Source organism: Rutilus rutilus (assembly GCF_951802725.1).
Source record: "Rutilus rutilus genome assembly, chromosome: 12".
NCBI lineage: Eukaryota > Metazoa > Chordata > Actinopteri > Cypriniformes > Leuciscidae > Rutilus > Rutilus rutilus.
Genome location: NC_140217.1, coordinates 33510203 through 33525674, shown reverse-complemented (window position 1 = coordinate 33525674; position 15472 = coordinate 33510203). Strand labels below are relative to the sequence as shown.

At 37.8% G+C, this 15472-nt stretch overlaps 1 protein-coding gene across 1 annotated transcript in view; it reads left to right on the top strand.

Moving 5' to 3' along the window:
• Positions 1–13335: 13335 nt before the first annotated feature.
• cntn3b (contactin 3b) overlaps positions 13336–15472 on the top strand; it is a 66711-nt gene continuing 64574 nt past the window's right edge. Inside the window, exon 1 of the mRNA XM_084426318.1 lies at positions 13336–13715. The gene's annotated coding sequence lies outside the window, so the exon portion shown is untranslated. The remainder of the gene's footprint in view (positions 13716–15472) is intronic.

Genomic DNA, 15472 nt, shown 5'->3' with positions numbered 1-15472 from the left:
TACGATGACTGAAATTGTGTGCACGAGATTTTTGAGTTTCCATACATACCACTATACACAGCCACACTAATTGAATTGCTCACACCTTTGTTGGATTACTCCATCAAGCAATACATTCTCCATCAGAGATAATCAATATCAGATTGAGAAATTATGTGATTAATTGCAACATGAAAGTAATTTACTTTACTTAATAATTTACAAGGATGGTGAGAGGGTTTATTCGGATTCCCACATGCAGCAAAGCAGATTAATACAGATGAAGGACAAGAACAATGTGTTTGTGCTTGTTATAGAGAGCAGACGTCATTTCTTAGCTTTTAGCAGCTCGTAAGAGCATGTATTGAAGAATTTGCACACTATCTTGATCAATCAGAGAAATGAAGAAATGACTGCAGCTAATTACAATCCTCCTATTCCTTTCATTTGCACAATGGCTTTACTTAAGGTAAATGCATTGCAGAATAGCACAAACATGAATGCAGAATACTAAACAACAACTTCACAGTACAAGTCAATACAGCATAGCAATTCTTCAGCAGCTTTAATGTATGCAGGGCTTGTCATAATGCAGTCCAAGGCATTAACCAACCTTTTAGTCATAGTCACGAGCACATTTTATGGATTCTGTGGGGAAGTGTTCACAGAACAACACATATGCATTTTTTTCTAAGCTTTTAAGCAAGTGTTGAACTTCATGATCAATTTTAAATGAGAGCTTTTGAAAAAGTTCGAAGCAGTGGAGTGCTGGCAGAAAAAACCTTTCTCATTTGCCTCTGGTATATATTGCATTATATTCTGTTTTTAAAGGTGAGTAGGTGTGTGATGCTGAGGATGCTTAACATGTTTTAGGAGAAACTTTCTGTCCCTCTGGTCGTATTCAACCCAGAAAGAAATTCAATTCTGCAAAGGCTATTCTGCATACATCTAAAACAAGACAACTGCTTTGGAGAGTCTGAACCAAATTTCATTTGAGAGAGAGGTGTGGAGAAATCTGCTTAAATTGACTGGCCTTGGTGATGCTAGCACTTCCTCAAACACAGAAATACAATTAAGAACTCTATAGACTCCACACAACTCTCAGGCTACAGAGAGCCTTGAAGGCATAAACACACAACACTGCTTCAATTTCATGTTTCATGGATTTTAGGTTTAAATCAATGTGCTACTGTAGATAAATACATAGTGACACACCATATCACAGAATGGAAAATAGTATAATATTAGTCACTATAGTCACCACTGCATTTAAATGGAAACAACAATAAAAATACACCAGATAGGTTTCCACTGTCAGACTTATGCTACCTAATTCACATGCCATCCATGGATATATAACTACATAATTGCACTAAAATAATCTCTTAAATTGACAACTCTAATAATATATTTAATAAAAGAAATAAAAAAACATTTTTAAATTGCACAAAAAATATTACAATTTAAAAAAAAAAGTTTTCTATTTCAATATACAAATATGATTTTTCAATAGCCATTACTCCAGTCTTCAGTGTCACGTGATCCTTCAGAAATCATTCTATTATGTTGTGCCCAAGAAATATTTCTTATTATAATCAGTTGAAAACAGTTGTGCTGCTTATTATTTTTGTGGAAGCCGTGATACATTTCTTTTCATGTCTTCACTGTCACTTTTGATCAATTTAATGCTTCTTTGCAGAATAAAAGTATACATTTATTTATTTATTTTAAACTTACTTACCACAAACCTTTGAAGAGTATAAATTTCACAGTAAATTATTGTAAATTAATGTGATTAAAACTAAAAGGAAAGGCCCATTTGATAGTGATTACAGTATCATCATTAAAGGGATAGTTCAGCCAAAAATGATATTTAACCCATGATTTACTCACCCTTGAGCCGTTCGAGATGCATAAGTCAATCTTTTTTCAGACGAACACATTTTCAGTTATTTTAGAAAATGTCTTAGATCTTTCAGTGGTTATAATGTGAAGCTATGGGGTCCACCTCCTCCAAGTCCCAAAATGTGCATGCATCCTTCACAAAAGTAATCCATCCGGCTCCACAATTTATATGTAAATGAATTCAAGTTAAGCCTCATGGGTGCAGATGTATTGCTGATTATACCTTACATCTTATGTTCATTTGGGAATGAGGGCTGACACACTGTTTAAGCATGAACGTCACAAGATTTATTTAAAGACTTGAAAAAAAAAAAAAAAAAAATAAATATGCGTACAACCTCTGGGTTACAAGTGACCCAGCAGCAACGCTTTACTAATCGGGATAATTTCCACAAGATTCCATTGAAAACTAACCAAACACACAGGACTTTCAAAGACTTCCTTTAAAAAAGATCAAAAACTTTATTTGGTATTAGGTATCTGGTATGTCTGGTATTAGTGCGGATGGCCACAGTTGCTAAGGAAGGACTGGCGATTAATGTTGCCAGGCGGCAGCAAAATGCATGCTAGGCAGAAAAGCACTAGTGACAGAGATTAAACAAATAATAGGCCAAGAGAGAAAAGAAACAAATCGACAACATTCTTTGCGATCATAGCTAACTTTTACAGTCAAGACTATAATGAAGTCCCCCCGCGCCGTGTTACCGCACTGCTGTGGGGACGGATTGTGCCTCGGTCCTGTAGCATCTTTTCCATTCAAAAGATGCATCATCTTTTGTAGGCAAAACACAATTCCTCTCTGTGGCGAGACTTTCTACTGTCTGTTCTTCGATCCCCATGTGCACTTGCAACCCTAGACCTCCGATTTTCTGCATTGCCTCCAGTCTTCATGCTAGCAGTTATCTCTGCACAGTTGTAGCTACGTTCTGTACCCTTTGTAAATTCAAAAGCCATCACCCGAACCCTGGCTAAGCTTTGCTATTCACAGCTGCGATGTGGATAAAGCCCTCCTCCGAGCTTCTCTCAGCAGCCTGTGGGCTGCATAATGAGCAAAATACAGTGACTGATTGCTGTTTGGATGCCAACGGCTATTTGGCTAACCACAAGGCTTTTTCTAGTGTGAAAACGATGTGTAGACGTTAACATCATCCACACAGTGAATTTGTGTAATGCAGTGCAAACTGCTTTCTTATCTACACTCATTTCAGGTTGTTACCATAGCATAAATCTTTCGCCAATCATCTATAGATGTGCAACAATATCTAGAGCAAAATAAAATATGCAGAGGAAGTTGCATCCATGTGCTCAGTAACTTGATGATGGTAACAAATGCCACCTTTCAGCCAGTAAATCTGGTATAAAAACGCAGCATGTGCCATATTATTCATTCTCAATAGCCTTTTACCATGATGCACAATGATGATGAGCCAGTCAGAAGATGCAGAGGGGATGTTGGGATCAGTCCTGGGTCTGAGTGTGAAGTGTATATGACCTGATTGATTGTGTTGTTATTGTTAAGGACTGGATTCTCCCTCGCTATTCATCCACTCGTCTGTTTGCTCTGGCTCACATAAATTTCACAGGCAGAGCCGAGCTCTGCTGGGAGCTTAAACAATTGCCTTATTGATGGATGCCCACGTATGAGTGGAGAGAGAATCTTTACAGGAGCTGCTCCTTGAGGTCTTGTGGATTTTCTAGTTTGCAGGCTATACACACCCTTGATATATGTTCATTTTGAATATATGTTTTAAAAAGGATGGAATGTTTTATAGTGAGACAGACCAACTCAAACACCACAGAAATTATAAAAACCATTGCTGATATTTATCGAGCTTTGATTAGCTGCTTTCCCTCCAAAACTATGTGTGAGTGAAAAGGTTGACTGTCATTGATTTTCAGTATATGCGAGCGTTTGAATGCACGCTTATAATTGTTTCAATAATGAAGCGATATCAGACCTAAATGCTCCTCTCCTGAATGTCTCACCTCAGCAATGCCCTGCTTGTTGTGTTCCTTTTTTCAAGAACAAATACTGCTATAACATGTTTAATTCTTGCATGCATCAGCTCGAGGCACACAGTGAGTCAGTGGGGGAGCTGGCGAAATGGAGTGCTGAAATATTTATCAAGGCGTTGCATATTCAGCCTGAGGTCCTTTGTGAGTGCTCTTGTGATCTTCCGCAACACGTTCGCAAATTAAATATTGATGGCGTTTAAATAAATAGGCGAATGGCGCGCCCCGGCTCGAAAGGATGCCATGCTGAATAAGTGAAGATATCGGTGGTGTCTGGGGTGCTTTTTTTCATGAGGCACATGAGTGATAAGGGGATATTTCGCCATGGCCTGTCCTCCCTCTTCACATTGAGTAAAAGTATCAGTTCGGAGATAATGTTCACAAGTGATTTGATCGAATATGGTCATGACAAATAAAAATGAAAAGGTCAACTGTCCGTAGGTTAGACTCGTGTTTAAATTTGGCGGAAGAAAATGAGGCTGTGCGGAATTGATGTCTGCTCAATAGGTTGTAATGTTGTGATCACAGCAAGGCCGTAACCATGGGTGCTTCTCGTTTCTTATTTGTGCATCCTCGTTTCCTTTCCTCGTGTCTTAGCTCCACCGCGTTAGGATACACCTGTGTATCCTTGCTCATGACTCCTCAGGAAGCTTCCTCGCTCCTTATTCCTCGCTGTGCAATTAGAGAACTGAGATGTCCTTCAAGATGGCTGAGTTCGATAGGTTTCAGGGCTACGGACTGGAGAACAGAGGAGTGAGGAAACGAGGAAGCATCAATTTGAATCTCATCTATCTTGAAGGACATCTCATGATGCTAGAGTGTTGTAGGTGGTTACCACCTTAAGTACATATGGTTATTAGGGTCGTTAGTGGTTGGTTGCTTATGGACAAAGTAAAAAAAAAATGTATTTGTGATATATTGTTGCTCTATGGTTGCTAGGGTGTCTCTATAATATCCTGCTCCCTGTATGATTTGGGTCCCTCATTTAATGTATGTCTATTAGAGTTTGTTTGCCTCTTTTACTGTCCAACAGGCAAAACTGCAAGTGGTCAAATGCATTTTATTGATCTGACATATGTAATTGAACATTTTAAATAAATAAATACGGCCATATGCATAAATGCTACAGAGCAACCAACTGTAATTTCACTAGAACGTATCACCTACATGGATGAGTAGCAAATTCAAAGTTATGTTAAATAAAAATGCTAATTAGAACTGCCATCAGAGATAGAAAGAAAGTGAGAAAAGAGAAATAAAATCCTGCATCCTTTTTCTTCCATGTTTGGAGGACAGCCAAAAGTTGCACACATACAATTGCGCATAAATTTGGTGGTTCCATATTGTATTCCCTTTCAAAGGCGTAAACAAAAGACATGCCACACTATAATATGTACTGGTTCAGACAATTCTCTGTGAATCACACACACCACCTGGGCCTCACACTTATTCTAACCTACATTGAGAAAGATAAGCAAGAAAACATCAGAAGCTCACTCAATTCCTGTTTTCCATAGAACAGCAGCACCATGGGAATACAGCATCATTTATAACACTTCATATTTACAAACAGAGCAGGATAAGGAGATGAATTCAAACTGCTAGTTTGCATTAAGGTCTTGCCTTTCTGGCTTCTATGTGCATATGATTTGTTGTTGAGCATATAAATGTAGTGATCTTTAGCTGTCAGATGCAGGCTAGCAGGGGTCTCCTGGGGTATGATCCAGTTTTAAAGATCCCCTTAGGAAACTCAGAATCCCTAGTGATGATACATGCTATAAATAAGCATGTGTCAAAATATGTAGAATACTGTACACTTATATTTGACAGTTATTTTTTACCAATCCAGAAAAAGAGACTGAAAAAGGCAAGCTGTTTATTTGCACAGTGTTTCAACAATATTTGAATAATGAAAAATGAATAGTGGTTATCCTCAGCTCTTAAGGAATAGGCCCATTACTCTCCAATAATCAGTTTAGTGAGGGATAAGCCAGCTAGTCAATATCACATATATCACAAAATAATAGCTCTACTCAAATAAATGAAATGAATCACACCCCTACTCATATGGAATATTAAAATAATCATATTCTCTTAAAACATGTAAAACAGATGTAAAACTTATCTCTGAATGCCACGAAGGACCAATTAGAATCAGAATTCCAAGTGTGTCCCAAGTGTTTTGATACACTTTTTTTGGTATTGTTATGGGATATATGGATATAAATCATCTTACCTGCAACAGTATCATTCACAAGATACACTTGGCACAAAATTGACAAGTTTTGTTTTCAGTTTGTTTTCAATAGACTGTAAATCCAGCATCATAAAAAGTAGGCTATCCGTCATTATTTCGGTGTGAGAAATCAGTGTCAGAATGAATCAAACTGAATCACAAACGATTTTAGACATTTTTGCAAACCTGTTTGACCATTTAAATCAGGGGTGGGCAACTCAGGCCCTCAAGCTCCATTTTTTCTGTTTAGTTCCGTTTAGTTAGGGATTACTAGACAGCCAGGTGAGTTTGATCAAGGTTGGAGATAAACTTCGAGGCCAGATCTCGAGGGACAGTGTTGGCCATCTACGAATGTGGTATCACAGCTGGTTAAACACACATGTATATTTCTGAAATATTACCAAGGACAATGATTCTCAGGTCAGTATAGGTTCATCTCCATCATCAGACAAGGATTGATTATCAGTAATATTTTACCAGGGTACAGCTGTATGGCACTAAATGACATATTGCTGAAGTATTTCAGTAAAAAAGGGTTTAGCAATTGTTTTATCTCAAGATGAAGTGAGAAGTGAGAAGTGGCACTGGGTTTTTGAATGTAGCAAACATGCTCAGTCAAGGGGAAAATTCTTCTATCTGCCAAAAGAACCAAACACAGACACTAAACAAGCTCAGACTGTGCAGAGATAAGATTGATATTGACAAATGCGACACTCAAAAAGGCACAATAGATATTTCATATCTAAAGAACTCAACAGACATTTTATGTGGCTTTGCTTATTGAGAGTCTGAGCCTATTTATTTAATTTGTTTGTATTTATGTAATAATCCACCCAAATTAATGTTCTGTCATCATTTACTCACCATTGTGTTTCAAGCCCGTATGGCTTTCTTTGTTCTGAGGAACATATTCACAGTTTTATTCTTGAGAATACACTGGAATAGTGTATTTTTATTATTTTAGCACTCGAGTCCATACTACGTGTTCTAGTCCGGGTCTGATGAGTCAGATGACGCTGTCGGAAGGTAAACAAATAATTTCGATGTTCCATACTGGCTTTCACGGGACTAATGAATGAAACAAGTACGAATTTTCTTTTTTCTGTTAATCTTTTTGCTGAAATATTGCACATGTATGGCTACTGTGAAATAAGTCACTCTTTAAAAAAAAAAAAAAGAGTCATATAAAACATTTGTTAATAAAAGAATCATTCATCAATGACCAATCAATCAGTAAAAGCTTGAAAGATTCAGTTCTTATTCATTTTAATTGCATGCAAAAGAGCGACAATCTTTAGAATTTCTCCTTTTGTCTTAAACAGAAAAAAAGTCAAGTATGGAAGCTTGTTTCTGCCGCAGAATAAACTCACATTTGAGAGTTATAAAGTCCAAATTCCGAGATATAAAGTCGCAATTGTGTGGGAATTTTTTTTTGCTTTTTTAATTGCAAGTTTATAACTCAAAATTCTTTTTCACAGAACTGAGATATAAAGTCGCAATTCAGAGAATAAAAGATGGAATTGTGAGATAAAAAGTCACAATTACTTTTTTTGTTTTATTCCATGGTGGAAATTTGGAACAAAATATTGAATATTAAACAACTCAGCAAGACTTTATTGGGGTAGAGTGTAAGACATTTCAAGAGAGTCCACAGCCCTGCATTGTGTTAGGAATAAAGTGGAGTCATGACCACAGCCGTGCTATAATTTACAACCTCAAATCATCATTCGGAAAACCATGTTGCCAAAAAGCCTTAGCGGGAGAGACTTAGGAGGGCACCTAATTGGGAGCAATGTCTGTCGTGGGTCAGAGCTGAGTGGTACAGATCTCCCTCTCTTTTTAATTAATACCAGTGGGCTGTCACAGCCTCTGAATGAGAAATCATAAAAATGAGTGTGCAGTCAACCATGCAGCCATTGAAAAAAAAAAAAAAAAGGCACTACGTGTGTTTGTATTGATGCCTCGTTCGTTTTCTGTTTTTCTTTCTCTGTTCACTGTTGTGGATCAAACAATTTAGTCAATAGGGCTTTTTGGTGAGCTGGACACGTTCAGAAATGTTCCAGCAGCCCGTAGTTATGACATATACAATAACACAAGCAACGTGGGTCAGTATTGAACCATAACCAAACATTGAAAAAATCATGTCACTTCTTCATCATACCTGCGTCATTAAAGATCAGTACATAACAGCAAAACACAAAGGGTTAACGTTTGATCACAATATGAAACCCCAGCTCGAATTTTGGTTCACATTGTGTCAATGAATGAATATTCATATATGTAAATATGCACTACTTTAACAACAAGGCAAGGCGAAGTAGCGGTTAAGGAAAAAAACTAATAAAGGATACCAGCCACAGCAGCAATCGTTCTCCCCTCCGCCATGCATGTTTAAGATTTGTGGCCCGCCCATCTCAGGAACTTGGGTATCAAAATTATCCCCGAACTTCCCAGTGGTAAATATGACTTGAGAGGGAGTTCATGTCCAATGTTTAACTAGGAAACTTGTATTTACGATAATTCTGATTACGTGAAGGCAGCATAAGAACCTGATTAGCTGGTTAAGCTGTTTAAACAGCTGATTGCCTGTTTATAGGGTTGAAGCTGAACAGGACAGTGGCCCTCCAGTCACAGGATTGGACACCCCTGACCCACAGTATGATATACACTGAACAAAATTATAAACGCAACACTTTTGTTTTTGCCCCTATTTTTCATGAGCTGAACTCAAAGATCTAAGACTTTTTCTATGTACACAAAAGGCCTATTTCTCTTAAATATTGTTCACAAATCTGTCTAAATCTGTGTTAGTGAGCACTTCTCCTTTGCCGAGATAACCCATCCACCTCACAGGTGTGGCATGCACAGGTGTGCCTTAGGCTGGCCACAATAAAAGGCCACTCTAAAATGTGCAGTTTTATCACACAGCACAATGCCACAGATGTTGCAAGTTTTGAGGGAGCGTGCAATTGGCATGCTGACTGCAGGAATGTCCACCAGAGCTGTTGCCCGTGAATTTAATGTTCATTTCTCTACCATAAGCCGTTTACAATGGCATTTCAGAGGATTTGGCAGTACATCCAACCTGCCTCACAACCACAGACCACGTGTAACCACACCAGCCCAGGACCTCCACATCCAGTATGGGGTTATGGTATGGGCAGGCGTATGTTATGGACAACGAACACAGGTGCATTTTATTGATGGCATTTTGAATGCACAGAGATACCGTGACGAGATCCTGAGGCCCATTGTTGTCATTCATCCTTGACCATTACCTCATGTTGCAGCATGATAATGCACGGCCCCGTGTTTCAAGGATCTGTGCACAATTCCTGGAAGCTGAAAACATCCCAGTTTTGTGCATGGCCAGCATACTCACCGGACATGTCACCCATTGAGCATGCATGAGATGCTCTGGATCGGTGTATACGTCAGCGTGTTCCAGGTCCTGCCAATATCCAGAAACTTCGCACAGCGATTGAAGAGGAGTGGACCAACATTCCACAGGCCACAATCAACAACCTGATCAACTCTATGCGAAGGAGATGTGTTGCACTGCGTGAAATGGTGGTCACACCAGATAATGACTGGTTTTCGGACTGGATTTTGTCTGGAGTAGAGTTTGTTCAGTGTAGTTTGATGGAAGCATGAATAGGTACACAGCACTCTGGAATTCAATGTCATTTACTTCAGTCGCCGCAGCCAACGTGTGACACACTAATGATTACGTTTTTTGCTGATATTTTCACTGTATTTCATCAAATTTACCCTGCAAGAAAATTTGTGGTTGATGATGAAGGTCGTAGGCGAAAATGTGAAAACCATATATGAAATGGTTAAGACAAAACGGCATTTTACAGCTTTTAAATAATTTTAGCAAATGCTAATTTTTACAATATATTTTTGAAAAATATATTTTTTAAACTAACCAAATAAATAAATAAATATATAGGTCAAGAATTCAGTTTAATTAAGTTTCCCTCAACAGTTTGATTATGATTGATGCTTATGAAATTCATGATTGATGACAAGTCATTAAAAGTTTCCCCAACTATTTGGTTATGATTAATGATGAGCCATGATTGACAGGTCATTCAGGAGTTCCATTACTAAATATATGTTAACATTTTTTTGAAATAACGATTTTCTTGGAATTCAGGGCATTGTAAAATGGCACTGCAAACAAATTAGCAGATGGAGATTAATGGATCCATCAATAAATAACACCAAACCTAGCACCCCTCTTCTGACAAGACTTGCTTTGATTTGGGACTTGATTTACCTCATTTAAACCCAATCCATTCATATGTGCTTTAAGAATATGCAATTTTAAAATCAACATCAACTGCGTTTGGAAACAATGTATTCTAACAGTATCCGTGTAGATTGAGCTGTGGATACCAGAAGAGAAATTAGAGAAAACATATCTCAAGATATAACAGCTCATCTGTGTCTCAAGAATGCCCAAGTAAGACATGCTGCACTGTCTAGAGAATACAATGAAAAAAACGTCATGCTGAATAAGCAGTGAGGTGCCCTTGATTTACTCAAAGCCTATAGGGGAACCAGATGGATCTGTGTCACCTGCCCAGCTTTGAAGTTCACAAACCCCTGCAGGATATCCACCAAATGAGGGATCAAATTCTGTTTGATGCCATTTTTCCCTCTGTATTGGAAGATGAAATAACGTGAGAAGACTTGTCTTTATTGCACATAGCTAGTGTCTTATCATCAAGCTTGGATAATGAAATATGAGGTTAGGGCTGCATTTCATAATACTGTTAGCTTAGACCTTTAGATTGCTGATTCATTTGAGCCAACCTGAAGTTACTATTAAAGACTAAATTGAATAAATAGTTCAGGGTGACAGTAATATTAATTCACTACATGTACTTATAGAGTTAAGGTTAGTGTTTGGTTTAGGGTTAGTTACTTATAATTATGCATAATCTTTGTTTACTTTTTACTTTGTTTAACTTTTTTACAGTGTAGAGCTCCAAAAAGGACAAAAAAGCATCATAAAAGTATGTGACCAGTAGACAATATTCCAAACCATTTGATAACTTTGTAAGGAATAGTCTTTGTTCAATGATAATAGCACCATTTGAAATGAGAAATGCTTACATAATCCATTGAAAATGACGTGACATGAGGTTGGGTGAGTTAAACAGAATTTTCATTATGGGTGAATTATTCCTTTAATGTTTATGTGCTGTAAAATATCAGCTCATGCTCACCTCAAGCTAAATGTCGCGAGTGACATGCTATAACACTAGCCGATGCAGTCGACCATTCGGCTTCACTGACTGTTTCACAAAGCAGCGGGTCATGCGGTTGTCAACTGAACATGTTTGGAGCTCCTCAGGGTCCAGTGCACATAATTAAATGAAAAACTGTGCTATTATTTACCAGACGTTTCTCAAAGACCTTTTGCTCCATCTCTCATCACGGTCTCCTCTATTTTTCTTTGATTCTTAGAAACTACACTGACCTTTGACAAAGGGTCAAAGAAAAACTACACCTTTGTGCCACAATACCATGCCATGAATTCAATCTTCAGATACCTCATGCTTTACTGATTGACACTGTTAAGTGTTTGGTTCACTCTGCAAAATTATATGGAGGTATTTTCAGTTAAATATTTTTTTTTGCAAATATAAGAGCAGTACTTGGTTGAATTATAACAGTAAATTGATTTGCTGAAAAATAACACCTTAAACCAGCCTTGGACCAAATTGCAGAAAAAAAAAAAAAAAAAAAAAAAATTCAAGTCTGGACAAGACCGGACTCGGACGCAAGTCCATCTCAAGTCCATATTTCAGGAGCGTTTAGACTCGAATAAACTGGTTTGATATTCACAAAAAAATAAGGCCTTGTACTCTGAACTTAATTCTATGTCTGGACTTGTTCAAACTCAAGTAATAACACTGTTTAGTTGGTTTTCAGTCTGGATTAAGTTTGGTTAGCTGGTCTCTCAGCCTGACAAGGTGGCCAAAACCTTCAAACCAGACTGGACAGCAGAAATTAGCCAGCTTGAACCAGATAACCACCTTAGGCTGGATTAAGCTATTTTTTTCCCAGTGGTGTACATCACTGAAGGACAAAGGTTGTGTAAGGTTCAGAAGAGGAAAAGTGACTGTGTTATGGTGGCATTCAGCAGTAGGGTGTGCTGTTTTGTAGCTGAATTCCAACTGACCCTGAATAGTAGGGTTTTCTGACATTCACTAGTTTCCTAGTCAGTTTAAATCATGGGAGACTGGGGCTAATTGTCACACATGGAGGGTCGCAAGGGCTATATGTCAGTAGCTATGAGGTTCTGAGGCAAAAGTCCAATTGCATATTTTCTCTATAGCTGTGGATTTTTATGTTGGTTACAAAACAATCTTACAGTAAATAATAATAATTAAAGAATTACGTCCTCCAAACAAAAATTTCAATATCATCTTATTTCAATAGTTGAACAGCTTAAAGTAGGTTTTAATTTTATTGAAGTTGTCACGTATGTTTTACATATGTAAATTATCTTTATTAATTAAAATACTTTAAATGTTTTCTTTTTCATAATTTTGCTGTTTCATGAATTTTGTTATAATGTGACAACATGCCCCATTGGGTTGATTGATGTGTGTTCAATGAACTGTTTAACTGCCTTTTTTTTTTTTTTTTTTGCAACCAAGACTTTAAGGTTTGTGCCTATAATTGATTTTCAAAAATAAACCTGCCCTGCGAAATATTCACAGGAGTAAAACGTGTGACAACTAGCACCCATCTCATTCGAGCTGTGAACTGAAAATGCTACAGGGAGGAAGCTTTCGTGGAACAAATGAATCTCCTTACATTTTAGGTTTATCCTGAGCTGCCCTTGCCATATCTGAGCATAGCACACATAGATAAGCTTTATGCAAATTCAAGTGGAATTAAAGCAGAGCCATTATGCTATTACAGTTCTAATATTGCAAATGAAATTCTTGAGGGTCTAGTCTATGACATTCCAATTTTGAATTACAATATCACAAACCACAAATGGCACTGAGAGGTCAGGCGTTAGACAAGTGATGCAAATGATCACTATCACATACAAATCTTCCCTTTGAGGCACTTTGCTCACTGAATTTGGGGCGTGCTTACAGAGACACTCTGTTGTATGTTAGGTACCACAACTGCGCATTTCATCCACTGAGAGACTGGAGGAGGGGATACGCATCATATATACCCAACCAACCGTCTTGTGGATCACTCTGCTGGTCGAAACCGATCTCGGGGCACGCGTGTGCGGTGAATACGCCAGAGCGCTGTGATTCGTGGACTAATTGCGGGGCGCTTGCGGGAATACGAGGAGCATCTCTGTGCGCGAGAGGGAATAAATCTCGTTCTCCTGACCGTCTCCACACAGTCTTCGATTTAGAGGGCATTTATTTTGTACTAAAAGTGAGAGAACGATATCAGGAAAGATGTTGCCGACGACATTATGGGGTTAGAGGTGCCAAGTTTCATCCCATCACTGAATATGGAGTAAATTCCCAGTCTTCTCTCATTTTGACTCGGAATACAGTGAACAGGAGCGCATCACGGTGACTCGGTGAGTTGATTCATTAGCTAGTATGCACTGCAAGATTATTCAAAGTTAAACTGTTAGCCCAAGTTTTATTCGAGATGCCAAATAATCTAAATGATACATTATCGATATAATGAATAATAAATGATTAAATACGAAAATCAAGAGCAGTTTTACACATGGAAACCTGGCAACGACCCCTATGATTTCTAGAATGCAATAAACTGATAATTAATGGGAAGGAATTCAACGTTTCTGAGTCTGACGAATCTTAACGATTCCACTTGCAATCTTTAAGTCTACTTTAAGGAAGGCATATGAGGAAATAACAAGAAATGCCATTCTTAATGAATTTAGCCTACTATACTCGGCAGTCGATGCGATCATTGATTTCAAAAGAACAGATCGTACTATTTAAACAGAATTCTTTCAAAAGGCGTTTAAACAGACTTTTTTTTAGAGTATCAATAGCAAATAAAAAAACACACAATGTTGCATTCCATTCATTCAGTCATTTGATACACAAGAACATAACTCATATCGTTCATGTGTAGCCTATCAACGCTGACATTTGAGTCTCAAGAGCTGTACAACATAGACTTTCCTGGTTTGTTTAGCGAACATAAAACGAATAACTTGCGATTCAGGGATAAGTTCAACTCACAACAAAAGAATCAGATCATTAGAGTCGTTCATCGTTGGGGAATCGGGCTATACCCTCCTGCATTTTATTCACTGAAAAGAATCGGATCACAAAAAATTAATCGTTTTTTTTTTTTTTTTTTTTTACTATAAAAAGAGAATCAGGAATCGTACTAAGATCATCGCAGGTTTTTGATTCGCTAATCATAAACGCATCGTTCGAGAATCAATCAGACTAAACTGATCTAAACAAACTGATTGTGCGTAGAAAAGCCGGGGAATAGTATGGAAAATCTATCTCCGAAACCTCGTAGGCCTACTTTCAAAGCACTGAATTTAAGTGAGGACTTACTTCTTGATCGATGATGGACGTTATTCAGGTATGCAGGTGTGTGGTAGCGATAGCCCGTGAGTACTAGCTACATCCGCCATCTTGACATGATGATGACCCTTAATTATGTTCTTTGACCTATGATATATCAAAAACAGTGCAAAACAATTTAATCAGCTGTTGTTAAACAAATTTAAACAGCTTTCTTTGGGGGAAAGTAAACAAAGCATATTTTGCGGCCATTTTTAATTTTTGAATTATCTGTGAATTCTGACAGCGCCTTATGCTTTTGTAGCAGCTGCACATGTGATTTATTAGGTGAACTGCATACTGATCTCAGTCATGTAGGGCAGAAGATCACATGGGGCACACACATCACTCTTACTGCAGATAACCTCACATTTCCTCAGACTCAAGAGACAATGTATATGGGATAAAAATAAAAACTGGCAGGTGCTGTTCTTCAGCATCTCCATTCTGATAGTCACCCGTAACACAATTCTCTTATAATGCATCCCACACAATAGAAGCTACATGTATATGGAATTCCATGAAGAGAAATGTCAAGGAATACTTCCATGCCCAGCCCATTTACTCTGTTCTAAATATGTAATTGGTTAGATATTGTTCTTTAAAAAAAAAAAAAAAATAGAATACCGGTATTACTTGTCTGCATGGAAAATCATTCTCTCTTTTGATGGTCCTGTTGGAGCCAATTGTACACTAGTTGTTTAATCTAATTCCATACAGTAACCAGGAATGTCTGGAAACACCATGGAAATGAATTTGTCAAAAAATCTGAGAACCC